The sequence below is a fragment of the Pan paniscus genome, chromosome 16 (assembly GCF_029289425.2).
Source record: "Pan paniscus chromosome 16, NHGRI_mPanPan1-v2.0_pri, whole genome shotgun sequence".
NCBI classification, from domain to species: Eukaryota; Metazoa; Chordata; class Mammalia; order Primates; family Hominidae; genus Pan; species Pan paniscus.
In genome coordinates, this window is record NC_073265.2 from 79546464 (window position 1) to 79573649 (window position 27186).

General features: G+C 48.7%; 1 protein-coding gene across 4 annotated transcripts in view; it reads left to right on the top strand.

Moving 5' to 3' along the window:
• The first annotated feature begins 924 nt into the window (after positions 1–924).
• ZNF710 (zinc finger protein 710) overlaps positions 925–27186 on the top strand; it is an 81993-nt gene continuing 55731 nt past the window's right edge. Inside the window, exons 1-2 of one of the 4 annotated variants that reach the window (XM_055098863.2) lie at positions 925–2339; positions 4104–4185. The gene's annotated coding sequence lies outside the window, so the exon portion shown is untranslated. Of the gene's footprint in view, positions 2340–3228; positions 3384–4103; positions 4186–27186 lie in introns of those variants that run through there. The other 3 variants (XM_024925595.4, XM_034939419.3, XM_008973897.5) reach the window with 3 other exon arrangements.

Here is a 27186-nt window from a genome sequence, read left to right on the forward strand (position 1 = left end):
CCTTCGCCTGCAAAGCCAAAGGCCAAAGCAAGGACTGCGTCTTGCTGATGATTCGGTCCTTAGCAGCCAGCACCTTAGCTGGCACAGGGTAGGTACTCAGTAAGCATTTGTTAAATGAATGCTTGGCTCTAAGAGCTGCATTCTGCTTTTTTGGAGGATACAGCTTGGGTGTACTAAGTGGGAGGGTGCAAGTGATGACGGAAATGTGGCTTCCTGCAGGACCTGGGCAAAGGCTCTGGGGTCATTGGGGGCTCAGGGTGCTGATGTTAAAAAACCATGGTGTCCTTCTTGTTGAACCAAACTCTCAGGCTACTGTTTTCTCACTCCTAGTCAGAGACAAATGTGTTCTGAGTGACTGGAGTCATAGCTCAGAGCACCAGGAGCTGGTTTAGGGTGGGGCGAGGGGCCGTGGCCTTGGGGCTCTCGTTTCTAAAGGCCCAGGGCTCAGGGCTGGGGGGAGGGGTGAGGAGTGGCAGGTCCTGTCCCCGGGAGGCTGCAGTCACTGGGGGAGAGACAATGGGGCTCAGCATCTGCTCCTCCCTGGGAGAAGGGACCCTTCAGTGAAAAGCCAGGGAGAGCAGGGAAGTGTGGGAGGAATTGATGAGGAGAAGGGGTGGAGCCAAGGAGATGCAGCCGGGAGGAAGGAAGGGAAGGGAAGGAAGGGAAGAGGGAGGGGAGAGGATCCAGGCTTTCCTTCCTCCCGGTGACCTGGTCCTGAGCCGCAGCTTCCCTTGCATTGTTCCCTGCGTTTGCTCTCGGGGCCCACCGAGACCTCACGTTTCTCCCCCTGGCTGCAGCCCCAGTCCGAGGGCCCGGCATCCAGCAGGTGCTCAATACTTACTTGGGAAAATGAGAAATGTGACCAACTTTGCTCTGGGAACTTTCCCCCGTCTTCTCCCCACTCCTCCGGAGAACCCGAGGACAGAGCAGGTCTTGGGAGCACGCCCGGGCGCCCCATGAATAATTGACCCTTCCTGGCGGCACTGCCCGGCTCTGTCCGAGGGCTCCGGACCCGCCCTGCGTTGGAGTCGAGAAACGGCTCGGAGTGGCGGGTGTTCTGGAGGTTGGAGGCCTGGTGTCCGGCCTGCGCCGGAGCTGGAGGGCGGCGAGGCTGTGCCAAACCCCGCGGCCCCTCAGGGAGCCGAGAGGGACCTGACGGCCGCGCTGCCAGCGACCACGCCTCGGCGCCCCCCAGCAGTGCGCCCGGGGGCCGAGGCCCAGGCCCTGGGCTCGGGGAACCCGCCAGCCCGCCGATCCCAGCAGCTGCCCTGAGCCCCTTCTCCACCCGGGCCCTGGCGCTCGGAGCCCGCGCCGCTCCCTCGAGTCAGGCCGTCCAGGGCTCTGCTAACAGCTGTTTAAAGGCTTTTGCTGTTCAGTGCGCTGCAGGGATGTTTGTTCCAGGCCCATCTGCCTACTTTAAAAATACATAAGTGAAGCACACACACCCAGCTTGCCACCTCTGGCTGGGGAGGGGCGGGCTCGGCGGCCCTCGCTCGCACTTGGGAAGGAACCGGCACCCAGGAGCCGCACCCGTGCCCCACACCCCCACCGGCTCTCCTCTCCAGAGGACGCCCCTGGCTTCCCTTGAGGGGGGCGGGGCGCAGGGCCCCCGGGCCCCCTTTGTACCGGACAGGGCCGGGCCCCCCATTTCCAAGCGAGGTCTGCCTCTCCCCCGCTTCAGTTAATCTTTGTTCCCCTTTTCTGCTGAGAGGAGAAAAAGAAAAAGAGAGAGAAAGAAAGAAAAGAAGGAAAAAAGGCGTGACTTGATTTTCAAACGAAACTCCCACAGCAAACAAAACCCTTTTAGAGAAATAAGAAAGGAGGAAGAAGGAAGAAAAGAGGGAAGAAAAAAACAGGAGAAAGAAAACCCTTCAGGCTTTCAATTCGAGTGGGAGAGTTGAACCGAAAGAAAGAGAAAGAAAGGAAGAAAAATCCTCTGCGGTAGAAAGAGAAAAGAAAACTTGGGCTGACAAGAGGGGGGTGTTGGGGGTGGAAGGAAGTGAGAAAACAAAAGAGAGATAAAAGGGCTGCTTTTCTGTCTCTCTCTTCCTCTGCGAGCTGGCTTAGGAGGAGCTGTTTTGCATCCCTTCACGTCAGCCCTGCCTCATTCCCTTCTTCCAGGGAGGGAGAGAGCGCGAGCGAGAGAGCGAGCGAGAGGAGGGGGGAGAGAGAGAAAGAGAGGAGCCGGAGGGAGGGCGGCAGGAGCAGGCGGCGGGCGCGCGTGGAGGCGGGCGGCGGGCGCACAGCAGCAGCCCGGGCGGTGGGCAGCCAGGAGCCCCCGGCCCGGCCCGGCCCGGCCCGCCGAGGGCCCCAGCGCAGGAGCCGCGCCCGGACCCAGGGTGAGTGTCCCGCGCGGCCCCCCGCCCCCGCCCCAGCCCCAGCCCCGCAGCCCCGCGCTGCCGGCCGGCGGGGGCGCGGGGGGCGCGGGGGTGGGTCGCTGCGGCCGCGGCCGACCCGCCCCCCGCCTCTCCCTGGGGACGGCCGCGCGCAGGCCCGCGCCGCGCTGCAAACATGTCGTCTTTTCCTTTCACTTCCACATTCCCTCATGCCGGAGAGCTGGAGGGAGAGAGGGAGAGCCGGGGAAAGAGGGAGAGATGGCGTCTGGGGTGGGGGGGGGAGGGAGAGGAGGGGGAGGGGGAAGGGAGAGGGAGGGAGCGAGCGAAAGAGGGCGAGAGGGAGGAGAGCGCGCGAATGAGAGAGAGAGAGAGAGAGAGGCAAAAATGAAAGGAAAGCGTCGCGGCGGCGGCGGCGGCGCGGGAGGCCCGGGAGGCGACGGTGGCGGAGGCTCTCGGGCCCGCACGTGGGTGTCCCGGTGCTGGGTGCGCTCCCCCCACGCCCGGCCTGGGACTCAAAGTTTCACCCCCTCGCCGCCCCGCCCCTACGGCTGCCCACAAACTTTATTCTCGGAGCGGGTGGGGTTGTTGCGCGTCCCAGCCGGCCGGGGGTGGGGGAGAGCTGAGCGCGCCGCTGGCGGGGCTGGGGGCGTCCCCGAGGGCCACTGGCCGCCGCACGCTGGGCGCCGCGGGATCTCCGCCGGGACAGCGTCGGGGCGCCGCGGGCCGGGGACCCAGGACCGGCGCTCGCTGGCTGGGGGCGTGGGGGTGGGGGTGGCGGGCGGGGTCCCTACGGCCCGTTTTGAGCCTCCCGCGGCTCAGCCCCCCTTCCTCCTCGTCGCCCTCTCTCCGTCTTCTCGCGGTCATTTTCCTAATTGGATGGAGCTGTGGGGCGTGATCACCAGCGTCAGATCGGGGCCCTCAGGCTACCAGGTGGGCGCGCGGGCTCGGGGACCGACGGGGCAGCCCCAGCCTCCCCACCCTAGGCGCACAGATCCCGCAGATCCGGCCCTTGGGCCACCGCCCCCTTCACCGCGGACTTGCTAACTAGTGCGTATCGGGTTTTTTTCCAACTTGCCTTTTAAGATGACTTTTATGGGCGCTGCAACTGCTTCCCTCCAGTCTAAGCTGTAGTTTGGAAAGATTTAAGAGGCCAGGGAGGTGCTTGTGTGGATTTTAACCAACCTGAAAGGGTCATTCATGTATCTCTAGGATTTGCGAGACGGTTAGGGCAAGGCGTAGCAGTATCCGGGGTGCCTTTTCTTTTTTCTTTTTTTTTGATATGGAGTCTTGCTCTGTCGCCCAGGCTGGAGTGCAGTGGCGCGATCTCGGCTCACTGTAGCCTCCGTCTCCCGGGTTCAAGCGATTCTTCTGCCTCAACCTCCCCAATAGCTGGGACTACAGGCGCACGCCACCACGCCCGTTTAATTTTTAATTATTTTTAGGAGAGACGGGGTTTCACCATATTGGCCAGGCTGGTCTCAAACTCCTGACCTCGTGATCCGCCCGCCCCGGCCTCCCAAAGTGCTGGGATCACAAGGACTCTTCGAGGTACTCGTCCTACTGGGTCTGAGGGAGGCCTGCCGGGCAATCCAGTGAGGGACCAACGTCATGGCCCACCCTTGAGCTGCAGGCCGAGTGCCCACCTGCAAAGGGCACCCTGAGCACCTTTCTTGCTGTGCAAAATGGAAACTCCCGGCCGGTATCGACCTGCAGTGTACATAACTAGTCCCTGTGGGCATCTGGGAAATTCACAAAACTCCCCCACAGGTGTGCGGAGAAGGACTTTGTGCTCTTGGGGGTCACTCAGCCAGCTTTGAAGCTGCCCTCTCAGTCCTGCATTTGTACACGTGTAAGTAAAACCAGTCAAAGTTCATTTCTGCCAAGTAGAGGGCTGGGGGTCTGTGTCCCTATTGCATCTTCACCAGGGGGCCTAGAGAACCAATGGGGCCACGTGGGAGAAGGGAAGAAGAAAACCGTTCTTAACTCGTTAGATAAGAGACAGTGTATTCCTAATGTGATCAAAGCCGATGGGGCTATCTGGTTTTGACTTCTGAAAACCTAGAGTGGCCATTCCTTTCTCATTTGTTTTAAAGAGAATGTTATTTTCTATACTTTCTCAGTGGTTTTATCAGCTGACCCTCAGGCCAGGGTAACTGTGCTGGGTACCTGCCAGTCTCGGAGCAGAACCTCTGATCGGTCATCTGTAGCTCCAGAGAGGTGCCCACCTGGTGCCCCAGTGACCTTCTGGAGCTGGCTTTCCTGCATGAGGGCCGTGGGGATAGAGCTGCTTTCTTTTGGGTAGGGGGAATTGGATGTTTGGGTCACATTTTCTTCCTCCAGCCTGGCCTGGTTGCCTGTGTCTTGGTGGAGGGGGCTGCAGTGAGTTGAAGTGGGACCCAGGCTCACTTGCTTGTCTTCTCAGAGCTGATACCTGGGTGAGTCCTCAGCCCACGGTGTGTGGTCAGCGGGCCATTTTTTCAGGGCTTGGGTCATTTGCATTCCAACCAGGCATTTCCTACCAAGGAGACTTATTTTAGGCTCACTGTCTAGAGACAAGGAGACAGACAAGGTCTGGAATGGTTTTTGAGTTGGAGGAAGGGAGACTAATGGGACCACCAGAGATTTTGCACTTCTATTTTAGGTTTGCCTTGTGGCCCAGAGATATTTCTAGCAGAGTTGTGTTTGGAAAGAAGCACAACTTCTTTCTAGAAGGGAGTAAATAAATAAATAAAGGAGGAGTCCAGCGCATCTTGGAGGAGACAAGTGAAGTCAGCTCCCTGGCCCCACCAGTGCTGATGCTTGGCGCAGGCTCATCATCTGGCTTGCCGACCCCTCCCATACCCTCGTTCCTCAGGCCTAGCCAGGGCCTAGCCCGGGGCAGGACTCATTATGTTGAAATAAGGAATCTGTGAATGTGCTGGGCCTGCTGTTAATGGTGGTTGCTCCCAGCCCTTTGACTTCAAAGCTGGAAGAAGGCCTTAGAGATTGTCTGAAAGCAACTGAGGCAGGAAGAAAGCTCTGTACCCAGGATTACACAGTAAGTGGCAGAGCCAGCACTCAACCTGAGCTTTCAGAGCCTGTTCCCAGTGCTGTTTCTACAAGGCCACTGTCTCTGCTACTGCTGGGGATCCCGAATCAAGCTCACTTCAAAGAATGTAGCTATGAGAGCATGAAACCGTGCGCTCACGCCGCACACATGAGTTGGGTAAATGGAGCGCCTCATTTTCCAGATGTGTTACACAAACTGTGCTGGAGGATGTGACTGGCCAGTGAGACAACTAGGGGGAACTGGGTGATTCAGGCTGTTTCAACACTGACTTCTTCAAAGTCCAACAATCAGAGAAGCAGTTTAGTCATCGGGATTTTCTCACATCACACCATTTTTTGATCTGGAATGCTTTCTTCATACTTTGACTTGTATGTGATTTATTTAGGATTGGTCAGGAGAGAAGAGAAGGAATGTAAGGACCCAAGACCTGAACTGATTTCCATCTGTGGGTTAAATGTACTAGAACATTTGTGAGGGTAGACGTCTTTGCTTTGTTCATTGCGGAGCCCCTGTGCCTAGAATAGGGTCTGATCTATAGTGGGCCCTCAGTAGATACTTGCTGAATGAATGTACTGGACATTAGGGAAGATTTGCCTGCCAGAAGGAACCCATGAATGACACAGGCAGGGACAGGGAGGTGATTGATGGGAGCTGCAGAGTTGTGCTGTGAGTCATTGCTTCAAACAAGCTCCAGACAGGTGAGGCAGGAGGGGGCTGGGAAGAGAGGATCCTGAATGGGGTGGAGCCCCTGGGTGGAGACTTGTGCAAAACAATAGGTTTTTTTAGACTTTTTTTTTTTCTTTTTTTGAGACGGAGTCTCACTCTTTCACCAGGCTGGAGTGCAGTGGCGCGATCGCAGCTTACTGCAACCTTCACCTCCTGGCTTCAAGCGATTCTCCTGCCTCAGCCTCCTGAGTAGCTGGGACTACAGGCGTGCGCCACTACACCCAGCCTAATTTTTATATTTTTAGTAGAGACGGGGTTTCACCAGGTTGGCCAGGATGGTCTTGATCTCCACCTCGTGATCTGCCCGCCTCGGCCTCCCAAAGTGCTGGGATTACAGGCGTGAGCCACTGCACCCGGCCTAAAACAATAGGTTTTGAATTGGACTCAGGATATAGGGAGAATAATAATAATCATGTGTCTTAGGCCAGAATTATGCTACATGCTTTGTGTATTTGTCTCTCTTAGTTCTTGCAGGTGCTGGCTCTTGCATTCTTATCCTCATTTGGCAGAGGAGTTAAATAACTTGTCCAAGGGCACAGAGCTGGTATCTAAACCCAGGCTGTCTAACTTCAAACTTTGCCTCCCAGGAACGATGATGTGGTCATATATCTCTGCCCATGCCAAAGAGTTGGGCGTTCAGCACTTTGGGGTTCCTTGGAAGGACAGCAGCAGAAAAACTAAAGAAGAAATTGTGGGTCTGCAGCAGAGGGAGGCTGGTCAGGGAGTGTGCCTGAAGAGGGGTCACCCAGTGAGGCCTATAAGGGAATGCTTATTTTAGGGGCCTAACTGTTCCTCAAGCAGAGTGGCTGTTGTGAGATTAGGGCTATTTTGCACTTGATAAAGATGTAGGAGATCCTTTTATGGGCAAAGATTGCTTTTCAGCTTAAAGTTTAGTTGGCGTATATTTGAAACTAGTGGGAATTTTAAAACTAAGAAATGTCCTTGTTGGCCTTGATACCACCAGAGGCTGTTTGCCACATGTGTAAACATTACCTGCCTGCTCCAGGATGCTGGCCCAGCCTGTTCCAGACCACAGTAGCTCCTCATTCATTGGCAGTCTGTGATGTGCTAGACACTGTGCAGGTCCCGTCCTCGTGAAGCTTGCAGTCTCCCTGGGAGGCAGGCATTAAACTAATAATTACACAAATACTCTTTAATTACAGTGGTTATAAATGCTTCAAAGGAAAAAGTACAGAGGCATAGAAGCCAGTAATCATGGAGAGGGGGAGGGGAGGCTTTCCTGAAGAAAGGACATTTAAATAGCCACCTGCAGTGTGGATGAAGAGGCTTTAACCAGGGTGGTACAGTTCATTAACCTTGATGTGAACCTTGCCACCCCATATGTGGTCCATGGACCAGCATCAGCGTTACCTGGTAGTGAGTTAGAGATGCAGAGCCCTGGGCGCCTCAGCAAACCTACTGGATCTGCATTTTAATTCACATGCATGGTAATGTCTGTAAAGCACTGATGGACTCAAAAGTACTGAAATGACAGGTTCTCAGCTTTGCTGGGAGCTCATTGGGTGACGCTGGGAAAGTCACCCTGGGGTGACTTCTCTGATCTTTGGCTTTTTCCAGTTTGTGCTGTCTACCCGCTTGTTGAGGGTGACCCACCCCTGTGTTGCTGTTGATGGAGACCCTGCAGACACTAGTCCATGCTCTGGTCTGACTTCCGTAAGCACTGAAGATGGGCTGAACCATCAGAGATTTTGATAAGGATCAGAATAATTCCCTGAAAGTGTGTGGAGCTGCACACAGAGATTGTCTTAAGGTGACCCTGGGAGGATTTGGCCTGAAGCAAGAGAAAAACTGGCAAGGGTCAAAAGGGCTTTGGGGAAGAAAGGTGTAATGTTTCTGCCAAAAGCGGAACCTAAAACGGGGAGAGAGAGAGGCACCTGCTCAATAGTTCCATGCATGGGAACATAATACTTTTAAGAATTGCCTCAGAGTTTTATCCCTGAGACCTTCACATCACTGTAGAGAAGACCAGACGGTTGAAATCAGGGGTCCTGGACTCTTGCAGTGTGTGGGTGGGCTTCAAGGGTCAGGGGTACTTGAAACTGTGCAGAAGGTTACATGTGTGCACTTTTCTGGGAAGAGGACCCATAGCTTTCACTGGCCTCAAGGGAGATTGCGGCTCTAAGAATTTGTCAAATGTCTTACTGGACTAACCTCACCCAACTCTCTTGTTATACAGCACATGCGATATGCCAGGCATAATTGTAAGCACTTTATACATACTGTTAGCTCATTTAGGTTGAATACCTTTCTGGAGGTCACAGATCTAGTAAGCCTCAGAGCCAGGATTAGAACCCAGGCACTGGGGTCCCAGAGTCGCTGGTTGCAAAGCCTACCCTAGTAACAGGGCAAGCAGGACTAGGGGCGAGCTCTTTTTGGTAGCACAGATGAAGAGGCTCACCCCCACCCCCACTTTACAAGTAAGCATCTCCCCAGTTGTTCATGTAAAACATGGAAAGGATTTTCCCAAGGAAGCACCTTGTGAATAGCTCCAGGTTGCCAGGCTAGCCCATGAAAGCCTGTATCACTGTTGGGCCCAACTCATGCTTGTTTGCAAAGAAAATAATTAGAAAACAAAACTGCTGCCGCACCAAAGGCTAAATTAAAAATTCTAGAATTGGAAAGAAGGCACTTGAAGAATTGCACCCTTAAATCAGGGAGGTAAGGTGACAACAGGAAATTGGGGTAGATTCTGAAAGGGAGGGATTAAAGGATGTTACAGCCAAAGCACAGCCAAATATATGTTGAATCAGCAGCTTCAAAAGGTAAAACAACTGTTTTTTATTACCTACTAATTAATGTGTATAGCTCACAGACCTGACCCTTCCCCCATCCCTAGTGCCTACCCCAAGTACAGAGGCCTTTTGTCTTTTCTCTCATTCATTTTGTGTTGTTTGAATTTTTATCCAGTATGTATTATCTTTATTATATACATGTAGTATATATATATATAGTACATGTGTGTATATATGTATATGTGTATATATGTATATAGTATATGTGTGCGTGTGTGTGTGTGTGTATATATATATATATATATATATATACACACACATGAAGTAAAAGAACTATTAGAAGTGGGTTGGAGGCCGGGCACAGTGGCTCATGCCTGTAATCACAGGACTTTGGGAGGCCCAGGCAGGAGGATTGCTTGAGCCCAGGAGTTTGAGAACAGCCTGGGCAACATAGTGAGACCCTGTCTCTACAAAAAAGTTTTATAAATCAGTCGGTGGCACGTGTAGCTGTAGTCCCAGCTACTTAAGAGACTGAGGTGGGAGGATCGCTTGAGCCCAGGAGGTTGAGGCTGCAGTGAGCTATGATGGCCTCAGTGTACTCCAGCCTGAAAACCCTGTCTCAAAAAAAAAAAGAAAAGAAGTGGGTTGGTCTCTTTCGCAGTCACCATTGTAAAGGATTTTCTGATATTAAATACATATGCTCTATTGTGTGTTTATTTCTGGGAGAACTAAGAAAACTGTTGGAAATGTGAGGATTTTTAGTGTAGTCGGAAGCTGAGAATAAGTGATCATATTGCGACCCAACTATTTTCCCTTTCTTCTTTCCCTGCCCCCAGCATGTTATATATATGGAATTGAAATGAAGTTAGAATGGTCACTACAGAAAGCAGGAATGTCCGCCCTCCGCATTTAAATGGGAAACTATAACCTTTGTGATAACTCTTGGTTATGTGTGTTTTTGTCTTCTGGATGGTACCTGAAATGCCATCCCGGACCCCATCCCGTTCTCGGTGGGACAGCAAGGATATGGGCTTCCAGACTGGGAAGACTGTCCTGCGTGTGTTTGGTAAAAGACAATGGCTAAAACCTGGGGCACATCAGAATGTCCTCGCAAGGACCAAGTCCAAGCTGGCCCCTTGAGAAGCATCAGGTACCCTTTGGAAGCTGGTAGTGCTGGTCAGTTTAATCTCACTCTATGATGTCCGATCCTCGGGCCCTGGGCTCACAAGCCATCGCTTCCCATCATGGCTCCATTCTCTAGCTGCAAATCACAAGACTGTTTGTAGACTTGCCATTACCCAGAAGCAGGTCACCTCTGAAATTCAGAACTCTTCCTGTCCTCCCACTACACAGCACTCCTTGAAGCAGCCCTGCCCACCCCTGCCCCAACCTGGGAAATCTGTGCCCACTTCCCTGGTCCATTCCCCATGTGCCCACCATCAGCCCCACTGCTTGTTCCTCTGTGTCCTGCCCTGGCTTCCTCCCTAGGTCTGGGCACCCCACATCCTCCTATGCCTTAATTCTCTACCTACAGCTACAGTCACACCTCTCTCTCCCTCCCCAACCCCAACCTGTGTCACTTCTCTTTACCCTAGGATTTCACAAAGAAGAGTCCACTCTGTCCCCACTTCCTCTCTCCCCCTCTTCTCCTTGCCAGCTCAACAACAGTGGAGCGTTTCAGCCCAGCCCACTCTCACTCCAGCTGGCTCTCCTAGAGGTCCCTGGCCACCTACTCATGCCCAGTGGCCCATCTTGTGTGACTTCCTCTTACCTGACTGCCCGGTGGCCCATCTTGTGACTTCCTCTTACCTGACTTCTCCATAGCAGTTATTGTCATGAATAGTCTTCTCCACCTTGGGTCTGGCTCATCACTCTGGGTCCTTTTCCTACCTCTCTCATCTGTTTTTTTGTACCATTCTTTCCTGTTGCTATGCTTTGGTGCCTTGGCCACAGTTCATTGCTACTTGCTTACCTACCATGACTGTGGTTTCAGCCTGTATAGGACTCTTGGCCTATGATCCCTGTCCTCATGTCTCCTGTAGACAGCCTAGGGCTGGATTTCCTTTTGTTTTTAATCTAGTCTGATATCTATGCTCTTTAACCAGAGAGTTCAAGCCATTTGCATTTGTTATGGTTTTGGAAATAGATGGATTTCTTTTTTTTTGAGACAGGGTCTCACTCTGTCACCTAGGCTAGAGTGCAGTGGCGGATCTCAGCTCACTACAACCTCCGCCTCCTAGGCTCAAGTGATCCTCCCACCTCAGCCTCCCAAGTAGCTGGGACCACAGGCATGCACCACCACAGCTGGCTAATTTTTATTTTTTTTATTTTTCGTAGAGATGGGGTTTTTCCATGTTGCCCAGGCTGGTCTTGAACCCTGAGCTCAGGCTGTCCACTTGCCTCAGCCTCCCATAGCGCTGGGATTACAGTGTGAGCCACTGCACCTGGCCAAAACAGGATGCAGATTTCTTTCTACCATCGTATTTGGTGTTTTCTATGTGTTCTTTTTCTGATTCTTCTGTTCATTCTTTTGAATTGATTGAAATATTTTTTTCTTTCCTTCAGTCCGTTTTTTCTCTACCGCTTTGAAACTCATATACTCTTTTTAAAAATTTTTTATTTTTAGAGAAAGGATCTTGCTCTGTCACCCAGGTGGGAGTGTAGTGGCAGGATCATAGCTTACTGTAACCTTGATTTACTGGGCTCAAGTAATTCTCTCTCCTCAGCCTCCTGAGTAGTTGGTCTTGAATTTGAACTTCTGTTTTTTATTGTTGTTGTTTTGTTTTGGTTTTTTTTTGAGACGGAGTCTCACTCTGTTGCCCAGGCTGGAGTGCAATGGTGCAATCTCGGCTCACTGCACCCTCTGCCTCCCGGGTTCAAGTGATTCTCCTGCTTCAGCCTCCCAAATAGCTGGGATTACAGGCATGTGCCACCATGCCTGGCTAATCTTTGTATTTTAGTAGAGACAGGGTTTCACCATGTTGCCCAGGCTGGTCTTGAACTCCTGACCTCACATGATCCACCCATCTTGGCCTCCCAAAGTGCTGGGATTACAGGCGTGAGCCACTGCGCCCGGCCTAGCCTCCTGAGTAGTTGGGACTATAGGCATGGAACCACCACTCCTGGCTGGTTTTATTTTTTAGAGGCAGGTTCTGGCTATGTTGCCCAGGCTGGTCTCAAACTCCTGGCCTCAAGCCATGCTCCTGCCACGGCCTCCCAGAGTGTTGGGATTACAGGTGTGAGCCACTGTGCCCGGCCTGAAACGCAGACTGTGTAATGTTCAGTTGATGTCTATATATTTTTTTCAAACAATGTAAAGACCTTAGAATGCTTTATATAAAGTCACCACTGTCCCTCCCCACATTCCATTGTCATACAATGGTTTATGTTTCTGTCTTTAATCCCACAAATTGGACTCTAATTTTAATGTTATATACACTTAATCCTTTGTTTTTATTTTCCACATATTTACCTTTTACTCACATTTTCCCTTTCATCTCAGGTCTTCTTTCTGGGATCAGAACATCATGTGGCAAAGGTCTTTTAGTCATAAGCTTTCAGTGTCCGTTTGGCTGAAATCTTATTTCATCCTTATTCTTTTTTTTTTCTTCTTCTTTTTTTTAGCCTAGAATATATATAATAATGGCTTCATCCTTACTCTTAAAAGATAGTTTTGCTGGGTATAGAACATTAGCCTGACCATTATTTTCTCAGTATTTACAAGCGTCATTCCACTGTCTTCAGGCTTTCATTGTTGATATTAAGAAGCTGGGGGCTGGGCGTGGTGGCTCACGCCCGTAACCCCAGCACTTTGGGAGGCTGAGGCAGGTGGATCACGAGGTCAAGAGATTGCGACCATCCTGGCCAACATGGTAAAACCCTGTTTCTACTAAAAATACAAAAATGAGCTAAGTGTGGTGGCGTGTGCCTGTAGTCCCAGTTACTCGGGAGGCTGAGGCAGGAGAATCGCTTGAACCCGGGAGGTGGAGGTTGCAGTGAGCTGAGATGGCGCTACTGCATTCCAGCCTGGCAACAGAGGGAGACTCCGTCTCAAAAGAAAAAAAAAAAGAAAAAGAAGTTGGTAGCCCAAGTATTGTTCTCTTAGGTAAATTCTACTCTGTGGTTGTTTTGAGTGTGCTTTTTTTTTTTTTTTTTTTTTTTTGTAGTCTTGCTCTGTCTCCCAGGCTGGAGTGCAGTGGCACAATCTTGGCTCACTGCAAGCTCCGCCCCTTGGGTTCACACCATTCCCCTGGACTACAGGCAACCGCCACCACACCTGGCTGATTTTTTGTATTTTTAGTAGAGACGGGGTTTCACCGTGTTAGCCAGGATAGTCTCGATCCCCTGACCTCGTGATCCACCCTTCTCGGCCTCCCAAAGTGCTGGGATTACAGGCGTGAGCCTCCATGCCTGGCCAACTTTTTCATTTTTAATCTTTTTTTATTCCGGGTGTTTTCAGGGTAATTTTTTTTTCCATGAACAGAGCAATGAAGGGGTAATTTCTTGTTTTCTAGTTCACTAATTCTCTCTTTAGTTATCTCTAATCCTTGTTTAGCCCTTCACTGAGGTATTTTTAATACCAATATTAACTCATAGATTTAATATATCTAATGTGTTTTACTCCATTGCAGTTGTTATTTTTGATGCTCATCCATTGAGCTTGTAATGTGAATGATTATTTTTTTTTATTTCTGGGTTTCTATTTTATTATTTTTCAAATATGCTCGGTCTTTTAAAAAACAATCTTACTCCTTGTGTTTTTTAATTCCTCACTTTATTTCTTTAATCATATTAAACACGTTTATTTTGTATTCTGTATCCAATAAATGTAATATCTAAAGTATTTGCAATTATAGTTGTATTGTTTGATGCTTCTGCTGACTTCCACTCATGAGGGTGTGTTCCTTAGGTGTTCTGTGATTTTTGCTTTTTGTTTGTTTGTTTATTTATTTATTCATTTGAGATGGAGTTTCATTCTTGTTGCCCAGGCTGGAGTGCAGTGGCACAATCTCGGCTTGCTGCAACCTCCACCTGCCCCGGGTGGAGTGATTCAAGTGATTCTCCTGGCTAAGTCTCCCGAGGAGCTGGGATTACAGGCGTGTCCACCACCATGCCTGGCTAAGTTTTGTATTTGTAGTAGAGATGGGGTTTCACCATGTTGGCCAGGCTGGTCTTGGACTTCTGACCTCAAGTGATCTGCCCACCTTGGCCTCCCAAAGTACTGGTATTACAGGTGTGACCACTGTGCCTGGCCAGGTGTTGTGTGATTTTTGATTGCAAGCTTATGCTTATTAGGATTCTATCTGTGAGAATTCTTTGAGGTATAGGATGAGAGTCCCTTCTCAGGGAGGATGTGTGTTTCCTTCTGCTAGGTGCCTTAAGGGCCTACAGATGGATTCATTTCTCTATAATTCTTAGCTTGCAGTTTTGACAACCAGAACCTAAACCCACATAAGAGCCTGCCAATGACCACAGATTCTCAGAGGAACCTTTTTTTTAAAACTCCACCCACAGCTAACACTAAGATTACTTCCTTCCTGAATATATATCACCAGACGCTCTCCTTTGTCCCATTGTCGCTTTATTGCCAAATGCCTTCTCTCGATTTTTGGTCAAAGTCCTAATCATTTCAGGCCCAGTTAAAAACTCAGTATCTCTTGAGCCTTCCCCACACCATATGTTGCAAAATTATCTGGTCTTTCCACATTCACAGCGTTCACAGGCCACTGTTGCATTACCTATTAGTCTGTGAGTATACGCGTTCGGACCCCACACTGGATTCTGAGCTTTTTGAAAGCCCAGAGCTGTATCATTTATTTCTGGAGCCCCAGTCCCTGGCTCACTGTTGTGCAGAGTAGTTGTTTCATAGATATTTATTGATCAAATAGAATTTATGGCAAAACCAGTACTTCTCTTCTTTTTGAATAGTAATAAAAAAAAAAAATCACAAGCCCAAGCACCCCCTGGTCTTGGACAAAACCAGTTTACCTCTTTGGATCTCAGTATCCTTAGCTGTAAAATGAAAGGATGCTCTGAGGTCTCTACTTGTTCTAAGACACTGACATCCAATGCAGCTGTGTGGCTGTCAGTCACAGTACCATGGATCCAACTCTTGACTCACCAATTGAATGAAGGGATGGGAGGGCTGTGGTAAGAAAGAGTGTAATTCTGAGGTAACTGGGCATGAGTTGGAAGAGAGGAAGGAGAAGGGACTTCAAGATGGGTTAATATAAAATAAAGATGGCAGAACCAGGCATGATGGTGTGTTCCTGTAATCCCAGCTACACTAGAGGCTGAGGTGGGAGGATCAGTTGTACCCGTGAGTTTGAATCCAGTCTGGGAAACATAGTGAGACCCTATCTCTTAAAAAAAAAAAAAAAAATGGCATTTAAAAAATTATGACCTGGTTTAACTAGATGGCCATCTAAAAAATGAACACATTAAAACAAAATAAATTTCAGTTGGGTTAAAGATGGTAAATATTTTTAAAAATGAACTTGGAGAAAGTACTTTCTAAGAATGACTTAAAACCCAGAAGTCATAAGAGAAAAAATTAATATATTTGACCCTATGCAAGTAAAGAATTTCTTCATGGCAGAATCCATCATAAAATCAAAGGAGTCTCCCAGTTCTCAAAATTGGGAAAGCATTTTTGCAACATATATCATGGAGCTCATTTCCATTTCCTTAATATCTAAAGAGTTCCTACAAGTCATTAAGAAAAAGACCATCAACTGAATTTTTTTTTTCTTTTTTTTGAGATGGAGTTTTGCTCTTGTTGCCCAGGCTGAAGTACAATGGCGCGATCTTGCCTCACCGCAGCCTCTGTCTTCCAGGTTCAAGCGATTCTCCTGCCTCAGCCTCCTGAGTAGCTGGGATTACAGGCATGCACCACTACCCCAGCTAATTTTGTACTTTTAGTAGAGATGGGGTTTCTCCATGTTGGTCAAACTGGTCTTGAACTCTCGACCTCAGGTGATCCACCCGCCTCAGCCTCCCAAAGTGCTGGGATTACAGGCATGAGCCACTGCGCCTGGCCCATCAACCAAATTTTTAAAGCAGGCTAAAAACACGGACAGTTCACAGAAAAGGTTCTGAACCATATGAGAATGTGAGAGCCCACTAGCAATAAGAGAAACACAAGTTTTCTGTGGAGATGTGATGGTGGGGAACAGATACTCTCATAGTTGTTGATAGAGGTGTAAATCAGTACAACTTTTATGGAGGAAATTCTGGCAATATTTATTAAAATTAAAAGTGCACGAGCAATTTCTCTTTTGGAAATTTCTCTTAACAGATAAATTGTACATGTGTGAAATGATGAATTTTTCAAGATAGTTAATTGCATCATTGCTTGTAAAAGGAAAAGAGAAAGGAAACAGCCAGAATGTCCGTCACTAGAGAACTGGTAAATAAATTATCCAGCCACCATACAATGCAATTCTTTTTTTTTTTTTTTTTTTTTTGAGACAGGGTCTTGCTCTTGTCATCCAGGCTGGAGTGCAGTGGCGCAGTCACAGCCCGCTGTAGCCTCGACCTCCCAGGCTTAAGCGATCCTCCCACCTCAGCTTCCCAAGTATCTGGGAACACAGGCGCATGCCCGTAAATACTGAGAAAACCCACCCAGCTAATTTTTAAATTTTTTGTAGAGACAAGGTCTCACTATATTGCCCAGGCTGGTCTCGAACTCCTGGACTCAAGCAATCCCCCCTTCAGCCTCCCAAAGTGTTGGGATTACAGGCGTGAGTCACCGCGCCCAATGCCATACGATGCAATTCTGTGCAGTTGTAATAAAGAATGGACACACCCTATGTACCAATGTACACTATGTACCAACTAAGACATTTTAAGTGAGAGAGAGGGATAGAATGCCTGCTTATGCAGTAGCTCTGCAAGGATATCTAGGAGGCTGGTAACAGTGGTTTCCCACAGTCGGGGCAGACTTTTCATGGTGTATCTTTTTCTGTATTTTGAATCTTGTACCTTGTGCACATACTACCTAATAATTTTTTTTAAAGAAGGAGAAAAGGATGGGTAGAAAGAAAGGAGGGTAGGCGGAGGTGGGGAAGAAGGCTTTCACCTTTGCTCTGCATTTTCACATAGACTATTTCAGTTAATACTCTCCAGAAACTGGTGCAAGGTTATCATTTTTAGACCAAGAAACTGAAGCTCAGAAGTCTGAAATGACTTGCCCAAGTTCATGGAGAGAGTTAGCCTTGGAACCTGGCATTGAATTCAGTCCTGACTCCAGAGCCATTGGACTCATCTCTCAGTTTTCTTTTCTTGCTTTCTTATATTTATTTTATTTTTTTGAGACAGAGTCTCACTCTGTCACCCACTCTAGAATGCAGTGGTACGATCATAGCTCACTGCAGCCTCAAACTCCTGGGCTCAAGTGATCCTCCTGCCTCGGCCTCCCAAGTAGCTGGGACTACAGGCATGTACCATCATGCCTGGCTCATTTTTAAATTTTTTGTAGAGGTGGGGTCTGTGCTGGTCTCAAGCTAATGGCCTCAGTGATTCTTCCACCTTGGCTTCCCAAGGATTATAGGCGTGGGCCACTGTGCCTGGCCTCTTGTTTTTTTTAACCAACATTTCATTGGTCAAGGACAAATGGCCATACACCATAGCCTAGACCCATCTCTGCAAAGGGAGTGACTGTAAAGAAACTTCCACTCCTGCCTCTGCAGCTGGCTTGTGCCTACGGGGCGAAAGCTCAGGCAGTAGGTGATGAAGGCAAGCCCAGAGCCCAGCCAGCCACATCAGACACTTCGAGGAGGATTACGGATTGGCTCTGCAGTCCTGCCTTTGAAGTTCCCAGCTTTTATCAGAATGTCTGAACCTTAGCGTTATTTCAAGGGAGCTTTTCTTTCTGTCTGTAAACTGGCCTCAGGTAGGTGCCAGCTGCTGCCAGGTGCTGAGGGAGCATTTCCTGGCTCCCTAAGCTGGTGCATTCACTTTGTTTTATGGCAGGGAACTTTTTAGGGGTAAAGGCACTTGGTACTTGGAAGATTCTGGGAGAATAACTTTTTAAAAATATTTTTCTATTCAGAAGTGCCATTGGATAGCATGTCTTTAATTAAAGGGAGGGAGAGGTGCATTTTTATTATTTGTTTCCCAGAACCACCTGTGCTGTTTTTCAAAGTAGGGTATTGACTGCTTCCTCCTTGCTGATGAGAAATGCTGTATGGAGAACAAAGCTGAAAGTGTTGGCCATATATAATACGAGGCTGTAATTTACAGGCTATAGCTTCACCAGGGGAAGAATTTGATGTCTTTAAGAGATACAAAATCATCCAGCTCCAGCTGTCCTTGTGTGTGGTGCCATATTTATTTTCTAACTTGGAGTCATCATTCTTTAAGAAAGAAGCAGGGTCCTTTTGGGCTGAGGAATGCTCTCGGGGGTAGGAAGTTTTCAGGATCTGTGGGCCTGAACTGGCATGTCCAACATCCTGTCACTATACTGCTTGGCATCTTGCAAGGGATGCATCCTAATGACCCACCCTGTCCACTTTTGTTTGGTTACTTGGTGAAGGTGGGAGTGTCTTGAACAGCATGGTGCTGTTCCCCTGTAAAGTTTATACTCATCAGTGCCCAGTTGTTTGCAGAATTCGAGAATGGATGGGAAGCACCCAGGAAACGGTTCCCAAATGGATGCATTTTGATATCTGAAATAGACTTTAAAGCTTTTGGCTTTTGATCATAAAGGGACCGGCAACATTGAGACACCTCCCCACTGCTCCTCAGGTTTTCCTGGTGCTTGAATAATTAAGGCCATGCCCTATGGAATCTCCTTCCTTGGGCTCCAGGGCATCTCTCTTAGCAAAGGCTAGCTTCTCACTCACAGTGTGCTGTGAGCGCTCTGGACGTCCTACCCAGCATTCTGCTCCATCATCTTCTTGTGTTCTGTCTCCCCCAGAAAAACTTCTGTGTAACATCAGCTGTGTTCTTTTGCTTCAATTACAGAGCTTGTTAGAATTTCTCTTCCAAATCCCTGTTTTGGGGCTTTTCTTTTCTTTTTTCTTTTTTTTTTTTGAAATGGAGTCTTGCTCTGTCACCCAGACTGGAGGACAGTGGCATGATCTCGACTCACTGCAACCTCCGCCTCCCAGATTCAAGCAGTTCACCTGCCTCAGCTTCCTGAATAGCTGGGATCACAGGCGTGTGCCACCACACCCAGCTACTTTTTGTATTTTTAGTAGAGCCGGGGTTTCACCATGTTGGCAGGCTGGTCTTGAACTCCTGACTTCAGGTGATCCGCCTACAGTGGCCTCCCAAAGTGCTGAGATTACAGGCGTGAGCCACCGTGCCCAGCTGGGGTTTTTCTACCGTGGTTGTAAAAATTCATTTATTGTCGCCACCTAAATTAACAAATCTCAGATTAAGAATTGGCCTTTTTTCCCCTCCTCTTTGAATTCACTGTCTAAAGAAATGGCCATTGCCCTTTCCCTAAACCAGGACAGAGGTCATGTCTGCTTTGCCTTTTTGCACCTTGGCCCCTGCCTGCCCCTCACCTCCCCACTCCAGCTACAGTGACTGGAAGGGCCCACACAGGAAAGCTGGGCCCTGGGTCTTCATGGACGTTGCTGGAGGATGTGTCTCCCTGCTGGTGGCTCTCATTCTTCCTGTGCTCAGTAGGGCCTTCTGGAGGATTCTAATTTCCCTGTCCTGGAAACCACCTTGAAAATATTCTTAAATATTCTTAGGTGGATTTAAGATGTCTCTGTCTAGTGGTTTTTTTTGTTTGTTTGTTTTTTAATCCATCTTAGATTTGAATGCCCAAGGAATGAACAGTCTCTTGGATCTTGTATCTCTTGCTTTTGTTTTTTAGAAAATAGCTTTTATTGATTTTTTTTTCTTGCTACAAAGAGGTTGATGATTATTGCAGAAAATTTAGGGACTATAAGTAGGCAAAAAAGATAAAAACCACCTATAATTATTAATATTTTAGTATATTGTATAGCCCCCCCAGAATATTTTTCAATTTCAAAAGATGAAATCATACTGTTTGTACCATCTTATTACTTTTTCTTTCTTTTTTTTTTTTTTTTTTTGCTTTTACTTTACAACATGTGATTAAAATTTCCATCAGGTTAAGCAGCCTCCATCAAGTCACTTTAAAGGGTTGTATAGTTCTTTTGAACAGATGGACTGTCATTTATTTAACCAATCTCCTACATTTAGCTTGTTTCCTCTGTTTCTGTCTTGTGAAGAATGCTGTGGTAAACATCCTTGGGTATATTTGCCCACAGACTTGGTTATTTCCTTGGGATACATATCCAGAAGAGAATCACTGGGCCAAGGACACATTCTAAAGGCTGTTCGTCTAGATGGGTAAATTGCCCCCAGACACATTGTATCATATTTGGATTCTGTTTAGCCAAATACTAACTCCCATTCTTTTAAACATGGTTGTGAGTCTTTCAGACCTCTGTTTCCTAATGTTTCTCACGGGTCATACAGGTTGGCTGAGAGTAAATGGCAAGGAAGGGCCTGAGAGACTCCGGGCACAGCTGACCTAGGAAAGGGAGTCTGTCATCCTGGCCCGTCGCTTTACAATGGGAGTGCGAGGGCTGGGCCCAGAGACCCTGTCTTGCCTCCCATGACCCCAGGAAGCTGCAGGCCTGTGGCTCCCCAGGGTAACCTTCTCTGGTGCCAGCCGTTAGGGTGCCCGGGACAGAGAGCTGGCTTTGAGGATTCCAGAGTCTGTCAGAGAACTTAGGCTGGTCTTTCTTCCAAGAGAATGCTCCTAAACAAACATCCTGCCCTAATCCAGAGACTAGGTTGGTGCTTATTAGGGGGCGGTGAGTGGGGGAGCCGAGGATTTCCTGTGCAGGCCTCAGACTCTAGCCCAGGAGTCCAGGCCAAGGAAGTGCCTCTGCCCAGACTTTCAGCCCCTTGAAGCGCAGTTCTTCGTCATCACTTGGTGTGGGGAACAGAGGGAAGTTTGATGGAATTACTGAGGAAGTAGCATTTACGTGGTCTAAATCGGACCTTCCTGTTCCCACTGCTGACCGGCTCTTCCTCCTTTTCCGCTGTCTTCCTCCTGCGTGACAGCGCATTCTTCATGGGGCCTCTGGGGCGCTTCCTGTGGGCTGAGCTTCTTTCTTCCCTTTTCTCTCCTGCCGGGACCTAGACTGGTGCCCACCTTCAGGACTGGGCACATCCAGGCACCTCACAGCCCCTTCCCTCCTCCAGCTCTGCTACCAACGCCCCTGCACCCTTCCGTCCAGGCAGGGCTGTCCCAGCTGAGGCCCAAGCCCAGCCCACCCTTTCTCAGTTCTGCCAAGAAGGCCATGGGGGCTGGTGGAGGCCCGAGCTGCCTCCCCACCGGGAGACACAGCATGCCAGCTGCTGCCAGGATGGGTTACAAAAAACAAAAACACAAACCCCAGCCCCTTGAGATGAGGGACGTTTCGGTTTCTGTGAACCTGACGCCTCATGTGTGTTGGAAATGAGAGGCGCAGTTTGGGAGAAGGAGGCTGCATGTTTCCCCTGGGGTGGGCTTTGTTTAAATTTTAATATGCTCTTCCTTTTTCTCAAAGTGCCAGCAACGGCTCCCAGCTCCTTTGTCATTTTAGCCCCGTTATCTGTCTGGGGATGAGATCTCTTATCTGCCCGGTCCTCCCTCTCCTCCCTGAATGGCGGGTCCCCCACCCGCCTCCCCGCAACTTGTGACAGTGTTACAGATCTCATTCTGCAACCTTAGATTCAGATGAAACTTGTCACTTTGCTTCTTTAATCAATTAAGATTTGGGGAAAGCAGGGGTCCATTTGTGATAGTGTTGGACTCACCAAGGGCATGAGTAGTGGGCAACTTTGGAGTCCTGTGAGAGAGGGTGTGGCACCCCCCCCCCGCCCCGCCTTAGCAGCCTGGGGGACGTCAGCTCCAAGGGTGAGGGTTTCAGCCCTGGGTTCCTTGCGATGGAGTCAAACGTTTTCTCCAGTGTGTGTTCAGACTTCTGACCTGGCCCCGCCTTAGCCTTGGGGAGCTCTCTCAACTGCGTCCTTTGTTGGATGGAAACTGCATTAGACACAGAAACACAGAGCTGCTCTTTTCCCCACAGGCAGGTGCAGATCTGAAAGAGCCCCGCTGAAGCGGCTCAGAGGCAAGGGGAGGACCTCATCCTTAAGTCACGGGACTCAGGATTAGAGGACCTACAGCTTTCAGCCTCGGCTCACCATCTCCTAGCCCTGATGACCCACAGCCTCCCCAAGCCTTGGTTTCACAGCCTGTGAAATGGGTTCATGAGCCTACTTTCCATAGCTACACTGTGTGTTTGTATATAACCCATGGCTATCACTATTACCTGCGGACCGCGGTGCTATGAAGTCAGGAGACAGGCCTGCACCATCCTGAATCCTCTGTTCTCTGAAAAATCGCCCTTTGTTCTCTCTTACTTCCTTCATTCAATCAGCAAACATTTACCAACTACCTACCATGTGTTAAACTCTGTCATATTAAGGTGAATGGCATGGTCTCTCTCCCCAGTGAGCCCCCAGTCCAGAAGGGGTACTAGATATTGGATATAGACACAAAAGCACAGGAAGTTAGCTCTTCGAATGTGCTGGGGGCAGGGGGCTGTAGGGAAGACTGCTTGGTGGAGGTGGTGTCTAGCTGAGTCCTAGCAGACAAAGGCGGCATGGGGGACCAGGCATGGTGGCTCACACCTGTAATCCCAGCACTTTGGGAGGCTGAGGCAGGCGGATCACCTGAGGTCAGAAGTTCAAGACCAGGTGAACATAGCAAAACCCGTCTCTACTAAAAATACAAAAATTAGCCGGGCATGGTGGCGCATGCCTGTAAGTCCCAGCTACTTGGGAGGCTGAGGCAGGAGAATCGCTTGAACCAGGGAGGCAGAGGTTGCAGTGAGCTGAGATCGAGCCACTGTACTTCAGGCTGGGTTACAGAACGAGACTCTGTCTCAAAAAACAAAACAAGGCTGGGCACAGTCGCTCACGCCTGTAATCCCAGAACTTTGGGAGGCCGAGGCGAGCGAATCACGAGGTCAGGAGTTCAAGACCAGCCTGACCAATATGGTGAAACCCCATCTCTACTAAAAATACAAAAATTAGCCGGGTGTGGTGGTGCATGCCTGTAATCCCAGCTACTTAGGAGGCCGAGGCAGGAGAATCGCTTGAACCTGGGAGGCAGAGGTTGCAGTGAGCCGAGATTGCGCCACTGCACTCCAGCCTGGGGGACAGAGTGAGACTCTGTCTCAAAAAAACAAAACAAAACAAAAAGGAGGCATGGGGGACTCAAACATGCAAAGGCAGCAAGGGACACACTTGAGGAGTCCGAGGGGGATTGTGGGTGAGATGGTAGAAGATGAGGCTGCAGGTATAGGTAGGGACCAACTGAGAATGTGTCAAAAGGCTCGGGCTTCATCCTGAGGCCTGGGAGGCCACTAGTGGGTTCTGAGCAAAGAAACACTATGGCGGATCACTCTGGCATAAGCCGAGAGACTTGGGGCTTGTGTTGTTAAATCCCTATGGGGAAATCCCTTTGGAAATGTTGACCTGAGAGATGAGAAACCCCTCAGAGGAATACATATGGCACTTTTTACTTGAATTCCTTTTCATTTCGCCTAGAATTTCTGCTTTGCACCAGCTGTTTACATATAATTTACAAAAGTACATTAATGGGCTTGATTGTGTTTCTTAAAACTCACTGAGAGGTAACCCCAAGTAAAATTTTTCCACTGGGGCATGTTCTTAATACATATTTATAGTTACTGAATCCATTTGAGAATGTAGAAAGCTCTTTTGAAATGTTGCGGGAGTACATGACATCTTCAGGTAGGGTTTTCCCCAGTCCTGGCAAGGGGAAGAGAAGGAGAATTAATGTCTGTCAAGTAGCTGCTATAGGCCAGACACTGATCTAGATTCTTTGAATTCAGTGACCCACTGAGAAATAGCATTCCTCTCCCCATTTTACAGACAGGGAAACTGAGGCTTATGAAGGTGGCTGCTTTCCCAAGGCCTCGCACCTATAAGGAGTGGTAGTGGGATTTGAACCCAGATGCGATGAGTCCAAAGCTTACACTCCATCCATTGAACCACTCTGCCACCCAGCTCCTAAGACCTGCCAGAAAAGTAAAGCAGGAGCTACAGAGGTGGGTGAGCCACTGGAGAGCCTGGTGGCTTCTAGATAAAAATCAGAGCTAAAACACCAGCTCATTTCCATTCTCCTTGCACAAGTTCTTCTGCTGGCTGACAAACTGGAAGCCAGCCCTTCTTTGGGTAGCACTCTTCCAAAGAGTGATAGCTGCAAGTTCTTGGCTACATTCTGAGTTGGAGGTTCAGCCCACTGCATGGAGCAGCAGGTAGGAAGTTGGTGCCTGTAGGTGGCATCAAATTGAACATAAACACACTTGCAGGTGAACCAGGCGTGGTGGCTCATGTCTGTAATCCCTGGGACTCAGGTGGCTGAGGCAGGAAGATCTCTTGAGCCCAAGAGTTCACGGCTGCAGTGAACCATGATCACACCACTGCACACCAGCATGGGTGACAGAGTGAGACCCCAACTCTATTAAAAGCAAAATAAAACAAAACAATGCTTGGCCAGGCATGGTGGCTCACACCTGTAATCCCAGCACTTTGGGAGGCCAAGGCAGGTGGATCATTGAGCTCAGAAGTTCGAGACCAGCCTAGGCAGCATGGCAAAACCTGGTCTCTACCAAAAATACAAAAAAATTAGCTGGACATAGTGGCATACACCTGTAGTCCCAGCTACTCGGGAGGCTAAGATAGGCAGATCACTTGAGCCTGGGAGGTGGAGGTTGCAGTGAGCCGAGATCGTGCCACTGCACTGCAGTCTGGGTGACAGAGTGAGACCTTCAAAAAAAAAAAAAAGCATGCTTGAAGGTGACAACCCAGAACACCCAGCCATGGAGTAGGGAGGGGGCAAGGACCAGGTTTATAGAGAAAGGATGTCTGTGGCTGTTTTCCCTGGCCACATGATGCAACCCTCCTTCCCACCCCTTACCTAAGCCATGCCCAGGCGGCGAGCATTCCCAGAAAACAAGATGCTCCACTGGGGCACTGGGCACCCCAGTATCTCTGCCCATCACTGCAGTTCTTTTGGCCCATGCCTTATTTCATTGGCCATCTTAACACATTCCCCCCAGAAAAGGGCACCCCGGTCAGGATGCTCTTCCCCTGACTTTCTAGGAGTGTCTTCCTCCCTCTGACTCCTATGGACCCGGACCCCACCAGACTATGTTGGGGGTGGGAGGGTCATTGGATGCCAGTGGAGACAGCTGATGGCCCCCCACCTGTGCTTCTTCCTCCCATCTGGTCCAGAGGATTCAGATCCATGAGAATGGGTGGCAGAGAAAGAGAGGAGGAAGACCCCGGTGCAAGATGACTCCCAGTAATGGCAGTAGATGTGTGGGGAAGGGAGCGCAGGTGGCTGCAAGGCCGTGGCGCCTGGGCAGTGCATTCACCTGCTTGTGAAATGATGGGTCCCCCAGGAACTACTCTGTCTGTGGCTTCCTTGCCATGCCCCCTCTTCCTCTCATACTTTATCATCTCTGCTGCCTCTCCCTCCACCTCCATCCTTGCTTGCTTCTGAGGGTGGGCAGGTAGGTCTCCCTGCTAGATCAGGCTGCTACATCTCCCTGGAGTTTTTGGCCACCTCCTCTCCTGAGCTGCTGGTGTTGGGGTGGGTGGCAGGAACCGATAGAACATCCAAGGTGAACATCGGCCACCCTTTCCATTAGCAAGGGCCTGCACCGGGTATTTGGCCAGAGTTCCTCTGAATTCACTTGGTCTCTGGCAGTTGACCTTGGGTTGAAAATGCAGTTTTTTGAGTGGGCTTTAGAGATCATGCTGAGGAAGAAAGAAAATAGCGTGCACGATGTGTTGCTTTGGTTGGATTTCACTGGCTGTTTTTCATATACCTGTCTTTTCCCTGTGAGAGAAAACAGCCATGACAGTAAGCAGGGGAAGCTCATTTGAGAGTAGGGGACGTGGAGGGATGAGGGCAGTTCTCCGGGGCACCCCTGAGAATGAATTTCCTCCTCCAGAGCCAGGGTGACCGGGTCCCTCACAGGGCCACCATCTGCAGGCATCAACACTCTTTTGGGTCTAAATCCAATTATTCCTCAAGTTCTTCTTGGTGGCTTCCTTCACTCTCTGGCCAGGGGGAGTTTTGCAGAAATAGTGTTCTAACAGCAGAGCATGTCTGTGACCAAACCTTGGGCAAATACATATTTAAAGAAATCTTATTATTAAAATAGTCAACCTTATGGTTTATGTAGACAATCTGATAAACACAGACAAGGGTAAAGACAGTACAAATTGCTCCATAATCTCACAAGCTGGAAATTACCAACACCATTTAGTACTTTTGTGTATTTCCTCACAGCCTTTTTCATTGCATATATGTAAATACACTGTATTTTAAACATGGTTACAAGCACATTGAACTTTATATCATTTTTCTTTTTCATTTGACATAACATTATGGCAAACAAAAACTTTAAAAAAGCACATGGGCTTTACAAGTGAGCATATGCTTTGCAAACATTTCTGTCAGCTACCAGTAACCAACTGCAAAAACTCATATTCTACCCAAAACAGAAATTGTGCCAGTCGGGGAGTCCTTTGATCACCATGCAGTAAACCTCGCCAAAATATTGTAAATTTAAACAAACTAAAACCCAACCACTTGAAAAAATTTAAAGCACTTAAATTGCTATTGGTTCAAGGAAGAAATAAAGAATGTACTGACAAATATTTAGAAAGCATTGAAAACTAGAATGCCACATACCCAAACCTATGGGAGACAGCTGGCACTATTCTCATAGCCTTAAATGCTTTTATTATTAAAAAGGGAGAGAGAAAAGGCAAATAAACTAAGCATTCAGCCTGAGTGCTTAGGAAAAAAAAAGAATAAAAACAGCCCCTAAGGAAAATGAGAGGGGAAAAAAATAGTAAAGATAAAGGCAGAAATAAATGAATTAAGAAACAGAAACACAGTGAAATTAGCAAACGTATCCAAGAGCTGATTCTGTTTTTAAACAAACAGTAAAGTAGCCTAACCCCTGGCAATTCTATTTGAGAAATAAAAGGGAGAAATGAGAAAAAAACAAAACAACAACAACAACAAAAAACAAGGGAATGAGAAAGGGGACATTGCAATAGATACAGAGGAGATTTTAAAATAATAGAAATGTATGCACAATCATAGGCATAATTTCAAAATCTCAATTAAATGCATGCTTTTCTGAAAATATATATGTTGCTAATTGAGAAAAAATTTTCAATCCTTATCGAAGCATTGCCCCTCTACCCACCAAAGACACTGGTCCCAAGT